The sequence below is a fragment of the Propithecus coquereli genome, unplaced genomic scaffold (assembly GCF_000956105.1).
Source record: "Propithecus coquereli isolate 6110/MARCELLA unplaced genomic scaffold, Pcoq_1.0 Scaffold63, whole genome shotgun sequence".
Classification (NCBI taxonomy): Eukaryota; Metazoa; Chordata; class Mammalia; order Primates; family Indriidae; genus Propithecus; species Propithecus coquereli.
Genome location: NW_012152285.1, coordinates 4,587,471 through 4,596,639, shown reverse-complemented (window position 1 = coordinate 4,596,639; position 9,169 = coordinate 4,587,471). Strand labels below are relative to the sequence as shown.

General features: G+C 41.5%; 1 protein-coding gene across 2 annotated transcripts in view; it reads left to right on the top strand.

Annotated features, from left to right (window-relative positions):
* Positions 1 to 9,169, top strand: part of ACTA2 (actin, alpha 2, smooth muscle, aorta) — a 49,893-nt gene that overhangs the window by 133 nt on the left and 40,591 nt on the right. Inside the window, exon 1 of one of the 2 annotated variants that reach the window (XM_012659707.1) lies at positions 298 to 317. The exons of the other annotated variant lie outside the window; for it this stretch is intronic. The gene's annotated coding sequence lies outside the window, so the exon portion shown is untranslated. Of the gene's footprint in view, positions 1 to 297; positions 318 to 9,169 lie in introns of those variants that run through there. 2 annotated transcript variants of the gene reach the window in all.

Below are 9,169 nucleotides of genomic sequence, written 5' to 3'. Positions count from 1 at the left end.
GGGCCCGCCCCCGCCGCTCCAGCAAAGTTTACTCTCAAACTGCTTCCCTCTCTCCCCAGAGGCGACTTTAAACACCTGTGGGTAGTTTTTCCGAGAGACCAGAGACGACCTAACGAAAAGCCCCAGAGGTCCGGAGGAGGGGGAGGAAGTCTTGCTGGGGAACGCCCGGGTTGGGGAGGGCTCCATTGATTCAGCAACTTGGCCCGTGCGGGGAGGGGGTGGGGAAGCCGGAGTGGGGACGGAGTCAGGGTTTGTTGCACAAATGGGCATTCCCCATCCTGGGGCGTTTCCGCAGTCGGCTGGCATGTTCAGTTCAGGTGAGGACCCGGGGAGCCCGCTTGCTGACCTTTCTAAACGCTTCTGCTGTAGTTCAACTTGGGAAGGGTGGGGAGGGCTTGCACCGAGACTGGAGCTCAGAGCGCTCATGTCCTGCCGGGATGCAGGAACCTTGCCTAAAGGCTGGGGACAATGAGAGGAAGGCCTGGGCTTTGACTCAGCTCCACATTGTGGCTGCAACATGAGAGGCTCACAGGAGTCCCTGAATAGTGTATGAAATGACAATTATAACACGAAAAGGTACAGATATTGTGCCACGGATTTTGAAAAGGCCCCTTAGCTTTTATTTCTCAAGAGGAGAACAAAGTTAACTACTATGACAAATCACACAGCCCCAGCTGTATTAAACGTTCACGATTACTTCCTCTCCTTTGTTACTCATTATTTCCTGGCCATTTTTTTTTTAATTCTTGTAATTGTTTAGTTCCCTGGTTAACACTGTTCAAAGTCACTATTGCTTTGGAAAGGTGGATATTTCTTTAGATAGTTTTGCATGAATTTTACAGAAGGTAAGTTTGTATAATGACATCATTAAAAAGCCTGAGTCTGGAAGCAGTTCTTAGACTGGACTTAGATGGTGGCATCCTCCACCAAGCTCTACGCCTCACCCTGCTGCCTCTCTTCCTTCCCAGCTGGATTCATCCCTTTGAGAACACATTTCTCTCCCTCCCTTTGCCTGGCCCACCTTTCGTCCTTCAGACATTCTCTTAGATGACATTTTCTTCCAGAGGCCTATCCAGGCCCGCAAATCCAGGTTAGGTTACCCTCTTGAGTGCTTTCACTCAGCCTGTGTTTTGCATTTGTCACTACACTTGTCATCCAGTCTTGTAGTGTTGACTGGCTTTGTCTGACCTTCCTGTAGATTGTTAGTGCCATGAGGAAGACCCTGTCTGTGCCAGTCTTGTTCACACAGTTATGCACATGGGATAGACGCAAGAAGTAGGTGGAGTGGGAAGGATGGTAGAGGGGCGCTCTCTGTATTATCTTGGCAACTGTTCTGTAAATCTAAAACTATTCCAAAATGAAAAGTTAATTTAAATTAAAAAATATTATGAAAAGAAGGAAGGAAGGAAGGGGAAGGGAAGGGAAGAAGGAATGGAAGGAGAGAGGAGAGAGAGAGAAAAGGAGAAAGGACAGTTGATAAAACCACGTCTCTTGCATATGAATTATGAGCCAGCAACTTTCACAAATGATTCTTCCTTAATACTGCATTATAGCCCAGTGAGATGCGTGATTATTAAACTTACTTCTGGTTTAAGCTAGAAAAGCTTAAGCAACATGGGAAAAATTGGCTAGTTAATAAATAGCAGAGGCAGGAACTAATCTTATTCTTGCTTACAAGGCCTTGTTCTTTCTATGCCCACCCTTCCCGCCCCCATGCACATCTATAACTCTCAAGTTCAACAAGATAGTAATAGATGCTTTGTGGGGAGAATTGTGTTTCATGATCAAATAATTTTAGAAAATTCTGGATTAATTTAATTTAAACATCTCTTAATCCAAGACTTCTCAGAACCTTTAATATACTAATATATATAGTGACTATCTAATGGGGGGGGTAATGATCTATACTGTTCCCCAAACTTCTTTGTCTATGGAACCCTTTGAAGCATCTATTGAATGAATACTTCATGAATGCTGGTGTTCTGGGGAAAATAGTTTGGGCATTTCTAAAGGTTATTTTTATTTTACCAACACATTTCTAAGAGTCCTCAAGGCTTCAAGGGCAAAGAAATACAATTTTAATAATAGAATTTCAGGAATTCTAGCAGATGTGGAAGATATTTTGTACAACCACCCTTATTTTACTCAAACCGCACCATATAAGTTAAAGTTTGTTTCTTCCACTGGAAAGGTACCCTTGCTTCTGAACATTCTGAATAACACTTAAACACATATCTGACTATGTAAAAATGTAGCAGTATTAAAAAATAAAAAAGAAAACTTCAACATCTTTTCATCACCAAGACTACTTTTCTTCCTTTCCCCTATGGACCTAATGTTTTAAAAATTGTTTTCAAGCCAATTGTTTTTACTAAACAACAATAAGTTGATTTTAATAATGCCCATCCGTAGTGGACATCCATGATTGTTTATTCTACATTTTTTCTCCTTCTTCCTGGTAATAGCACTTCCAAGTTGCCTTTAGCAAAACTACCTCTCCTCTCTTCTTAACTATTTGGTGTGACTGCCTCTTTCAGTCAGGGCTCTCCAGAGAAACAGAACCACTAGGATGTATGGATAGATAAATAGATAGATATTAAGGAATTGGCTCCGTGAATGTGGAAGCTGGCAAATCCAAACCTTGCAGCATAGGCCAACAGACTGGAGACCCAGAGAAGAGTTGATGTTGCAGTTCAAGTCCAAAGGCAATCTGCTGGCAGAATTCCTGCTCTCTCAGGGTAGGTCAGTCTTTTTCTTAAGGCCTTCAACTGATGGGATAAGGCCCACCCGTATTATAGAAGGCAACTGCTTTACTCAAATCTTACTGATTTAAATGTTAATCCCATCCAAAAAGTAGCTTCACAGAAACATCTACAATAGTGTTTGACCAAATGTCTGGGTACTGTGTCCTAGCTAAGTTGACCCATAAAATTAACCATCACAGTGGCATTGACACCAATCCTGGGGCTTGGGTACACATGTTGGAAGGGGGCAGAGGGGAGGGAATCTGACTTGGCCTAAGCCAATCAGTGCATCACATTCAACTGGAGTAAAGCTTGGGACCTTTGCTAGTAACACTGGGACACAACTCTTTTTCTTCTCCACTGAATTTGAAATGGAAATATGTGAGATGTAAAACTGATGTGGTTGCTTATTGCCCTTCCAGAGCTGAAAGTAGAGTCAACTCATGCTGAGAGGAAGCCACAATTAGAGGAAACCACGCTGAGAGATTGAGCCTGGTAGGGTCACTGGAATTCTGGATGGGTTTGGTCCTGAAATTCAACCCTGGACTACCCAGTTATCCAACTCAATAAATTCTCAATTTTTGCTTGAGCTAGATTCTTACAACTGAAAGGATCCTAACTGATATAACATCAGAGCTTATGAGCAGCATAAGAAATCCTTTGTTATCAAAACTAATTGTTACAAATTAGCTATTCTGGTCTCAGGCTCAAGCAAGGAAAATTGCCTAAACAATCCAGTAGAGACCGCTGAGTATCTAGGGACATTACTTCTTCTACTAAAGAATTTTTCTGTCACTAGAGGGCATCAGAGCCCACATCGGCCAAGTGGCAAAACTGAATTTTGTTTCTATCAATTAACAGAAATATATTTGAGTTCTTGGGAAGGGAAAAGAGAGGAGGGAGAGCTTTGATTTGAATAGGTAATCTGTGAACCCTATAATATAGACATTTTGATCTCCCAGAGAACCTATTATTTTTTACAGGATTAAAGAAATGATACATTGCAAAGCACCAAGCACGCACGATAAATACTAAGTACTGATTTACATTGCTCTTCCTAAATGAGATGACTTCGCAAGACAAATCGTTAATTTGGGGTCACAGCTCAAATGGAAAGAAAGCAGGTTAAGTAGCTTACAACCTCCTTTTCTGTACTACTTCCTGCATGAACACCTTCATGGGCCTGACGACTAGGGACAGCACAGCCCAAGGATAAGTGCCGTGGAGCCTGGCTGACCAGGGCTGGAAAGCTTGGCCACCAACGTGTGGAGCAAGTAATTATATTTCCCCATTTTTCCCACTGTGAAAACAGGTATACTAACCTATCTCTTGAGCAATAACCTGGAAAAGACAACGGATGAAAGAACGTTGAGACTGTAGCAGCCGAGATGCAGACAGCATATGGGTTAGTAAGTGGGTGAGGAAAACAGCTGTTCTGTGGGTCCTGGTTTCATAATCCAATTTGCCACCCCTCCCTTGCCATTTCTGCATATAGGGGTGCCCTGAAAACACATATTCTGTGAATCCACAGTGTGCCTACACCTGGGTGTTCAGAATTGATACATGGAAAAATAGGGACCACTTCTCGAGAAGTGCTGATCTGGGGCAGATGGGACTTAGTCCTGAGTGGGCTTAGTGTAAGGCAGTATTTCTTAAACCTCTGCCACCATTTGCCATTTCTGTTTTCCCCTTATATGTATTAAATATGTATTTAACTAATACATATTTTTAATCAACTTATTTTGTTACTTCAGCTGCTTTATTTTTAAAATAAAACATTACATTATAACCATACACGGAAAATCAGCATTCCTTGCCAAAAATAGAAGGTATCCATAAAAATAAATACACAACTATTGAAACAAAATATTTGCCTGCATACCACCAAAACATGTTTCCCAAACCACCAGTGGTAAGGGCACTATACTTCTGAAAAGGTTGGCTCAAGGCATGGCAGTGCCTTCTGTCTGCTATAGCCTTCCTCCCTGCCCACAAGTGACGGAAGAGAAAAGACTAGCAAGCCGGTTCTCAGGCCCCCCACACAAGACTGGAAGGGAGGTAACAGGAAGGAACAAGAGAAGATGTCAGAGCAGCACAGGGAGGCACAGTCACTGTCTCTTAAGCAACGTCTAGTGCCAGGGGAGTGGAATAGGGGATCCTCCACAGGGCACCAGCCTGTCCCTGTTAGAAAAGGCTAAGGGCATGATGGATGGGTGAGAGGACTATAGTGAGCCCTGCAGAGCTGAAGACAGAATGTGGAGCAGGATGTCGGAGGGGAGGATAGGTGAGCCAAAGGCTAATTTAGAGCACAGAGCATGTGGGTAGGAGGGAGCAGTAGATGGTTTTCTGCAGAAGGCAGCCTTTGTCAACTAACACAAATAATGATGTTACTATCTAGCACACCTGGGAAAGGGAAGAAAGAGGCAGAGCTTTGATTGGAATAGATAATCTGTATACCTGATCATATAGACATTTTCCTCTTTCTGAGAACACCCCGTGCTAATTAGAGACTTGTCCTGTGAAGGGATAGACCCATGGATTCAAACCCTAGTTAAGTTAGTTCGGTAGCTGTGAGAAGGTGTGCATAATATTTAACCTTTTGCAGCCTCAATTTTCTCACCTGGTAAACATAAGCCTTTTCAGCAATAATGGTTTGCCTGGGAGTTTAACATGCATTTTGTAATTTCTAATTTGCTTTATTATTGCAACTTCAAGACCACGTGGATCCCCCACATCTTTTCTAGATGACAGTTGGTGTGGATCCTGCCCACAGTTACTAACATCAGTGCCCTTTTATTTGCCTGCGCTGTTTTCTTCCTCACTAGGTTAGAGAGCATGAGCACCGCCCACGGCCTACCATCTTGGCTTCTCCATGAAGAAAATCGTATTTTTTAAACTTTCCAGAAAGGGAATCATTAGATCAGGCTTTTTGTTCCCCTGGTCATTATTGCCTCTGTTCAGGTACGAAGGTGAGAAGATGTCTCTCTCTCTCTCTCTCTCTCTCTCTCTCTCCCTCTCCCCCTTATATGATTTGGCCATTTACACAGGCTCCGTGGTTTTATGAATAACTAAATTGCAGGAGTTCAAGAGAGGCCTGGCTCAGAGAACTTACCACATCTGCCTTTGAAGTTCTCTTAGTATATTAAGTCAGAACAAAAATCAACACAATGTCAAAACAGGTTGACAAAAACCATGGGATGTCTTAAGCATTTCTGTGTATCAAATCAATGCTTTTAACACTTAGAACTTCAATGCAGAATCACATTTGGGACTAGTGTCATGCTGTCATAGTGTCATGTGTCATTAGGCATGTGATGCTAGTGCACTAGTTATCATTTGAGGCCCTTCATGGATGTGAGGCCCGGGCTGATCCTAGCCACTCCTGATAGACTGACCTGCAGAGGCAGAAAGTTAGGGTGGAGATGCACCTGGGACCACGAGATTAACACCCCCCATTTTAAACTAGACGCTCCTCTACAACAGCCCTGGGAGTGTGCACCAGCCTTAGCTTGAATCCTGCCAGCCCTGGCTCCTTCTGTTTCCCTAGGCAGCTCATTCCATTTTAGAACACTTTCCAGTGGTCAGAAATTCTCCCTGATGTTATAATTTCCTGTAGTCTGACAAGTGTTTGCTCAACATCCACTATGCAAAGAACACTACTTGTAAACAGAACTGGAATAGCTCTGTGAAAAATGGGTGATAATAACCCTCCCCTCATCCAAGGTAGGAAGAGGCATTTCACCAGCTAAAGCCTCCTCCTAAACCCTACACAAACCTGCATCCTAACAGGTTTTCATCCAAGCAACAAGGATAATTAGGCAGCCTGAGTCCCTGACAATAGTGAACTAAGGGTGAAATTGAGACTTTTTACCAGCCTCTGCACTGAGGAAAGATAGTAAGCAGGCATTCCTCCACGTGGCTTTGAAATCCCCCTGGAATTTTGAAGTCATCCAAGGGGTTTATGAAACTTTCTTCCAAAACTTCTTCAAATTTATTTCTATTTAAGTCATGAAAGTATGTTAGGATAAATAGTTATAAATAGTTTAAAGAGATAGGAATTGTGAAATCAAATGAAAATAAGATATCACTGATAATACCTAACACTTACATAGTGCCTGGGACATCTGTGTGCTCTTTGCATACCTGGTAACTCACCTAAGCCTCACTATTCCCCCTGCAGGAGATCCTGTTACCATCCTATTTTACAGGAGAGAAACTGGTAATGAATTGCCCGAGGTCACACAGTTACTAGTTTACAGAGGTGAACTTCTGAAGACTATGCTGAATCTACTTCCTCTTCAAAAAAGTTACCTCAATGGCCTTATGATCAAGACATAAATTCCCCAAGGAAGTACAAAGCCCAGTAGTTTCGTTGTTCAGTTGAACACATAATTAACAGCACACTCTTGTCTTACGAATTTCTTAAATTTCAGGCTGTATTGACTAAGATGGTAATACAGTGAGCTAAGGGAACTCTTTATTGCACTGAGTAATTCTGTTGAGTAAGAAATTTTGCTGTTTACATCCATTTCCTTTTATACGAATCATAGTTCACATAATCATGCAAATTGGATTGAAATAAAGACAGTATAATTAAGATAGTATGGCCATAACTCCACACTCTAACTCAATGCTTTTCAAACTTTCATATGGATGTATATCCATATGGCAATATTATTAAAATTCAGATTCTGATTCAGTTTTGGTAGGTCTGAGAAGGAGTGTGAGATTATGACTTTCTCACCAGTTCCCACATGATGTTGATACCACTATCCGGAAAGGACACGTGAGGTGGCAAGAGTCTAGCCAGCTCAGGGAAACCATCTGTCAATCCGTTGCTTGCTCTCCTACAGATTAGAACAAACTGACCCTACTTTTAAAATTTTGTCCAATTGTATTATTATTTGAACACTTCTTTAGTGGTATTAGATGAGAAATGTAGGAAAATCAACAAACTCAATAATCTCATAACAAACATTTTTATCCAGTTTCTATTTAGCTTAATATTATACTGCTTAGGCCAAATTTTTACTTAGCAGAAACAAGTCTGCCTTGACTACATAAATAAATTTTTCCTATCAAGGAAAAGAAATAGAGAAAAAAAAAACAACTTTGTTCCTTTTCAAACACAGTGAGCTTTTATTTCTGTGAACAGAAAGAAAACTGGCTAAAAGCCTGCTGATTCTCTCAGCCAATCAGAATAATGTGACCATAAATGTCCATGAATTCCCCCCTCAGTGAATCTCTGCCTTTTTTATTTCTGTCATGGGGACATGTATCTTACAGTTCTGTGCCACATACTCTGCCTTTTATGTCTTACTTTTCTCTCAAAAAAAACCAAAAAAAATTTACACTCAGTGGGATCACTCATCTAAAAATCCATTGTCTTTTATGTTAAAAGCTATTAACTTGATACACAGGCAGCTTATTGATTGCCTATTAATAATAATACCTAACACATTTAGAGCACTTAATATGTGCCAGATACTATTCTAAGGGTTTTATAAATATTAATATAATTTCATTTAATGTTCATAAAGGTAGATCACTATATAGGTGAAATAACCAAGGCCCAAGCATTTAAGGGTCTTGCAGTAGCTACACAACCAGTAAGCTAGAGGTGGGATTTGAACAAAGGCAATTGCTTCCCACATTTAACAATGCATTGCCTTCTTCAACCAACACACACCAGTTAATTGGGCACACACTATGTGTTAGACCCTTTTACCTATATTATCTCATTTAATTCTCATGCCCACATCTATGAGGAAAGAATAATTTTCCTGATTTACATAAACAGGTGACTTGCCACTGCCACCTGCCACTTTTGCACAATATTATGCTATCTCCTTCCTTTTTAGTGAATGAGACAGTTTGCCTCATGCTGTTTTTTATAGAAAGCACATCTGAAACCTTGGCAAACTCTTGGCAAACTCCTGAGCACAGACTATACATGGTGTCTGGGCCTGGGTCTAAAATCCTTGATTAACCTTCATTTCACTGCTTTTCCCATTCCACCTCTCCCACCTCTCCACAGTTTTCCCTGCCTCGGGCATGATGTCTCCACACCCTGCCCATCCACTGTCTGTGGCACTTTCAACAAAGTGGACGTTGAATTGAAGTGGGAAGTGTCCCTGCCCTGTGGGTTCCTTGGGTCTTCCCCTGTCCTGGGATCGCGTTTCTTCATGTTGCCTTCCCTTCCTTGGATACTAATCTAGACCTCACCCAAAACCAAATTTACTATCGACTTTTCCTGTTTTGAATACAGTTAAAGACCAGAAACTGCAATGATAGAAGATAAAGCAATGACCAATCTCTTCAAAAAGAGCCATTCCTTTCTTCACGCATTTACACATGGCTAATATTTATCAAGGGATTAACTGGACTAGAAAAGTGCTTTGTGCACACACAATCTCATTTGATCC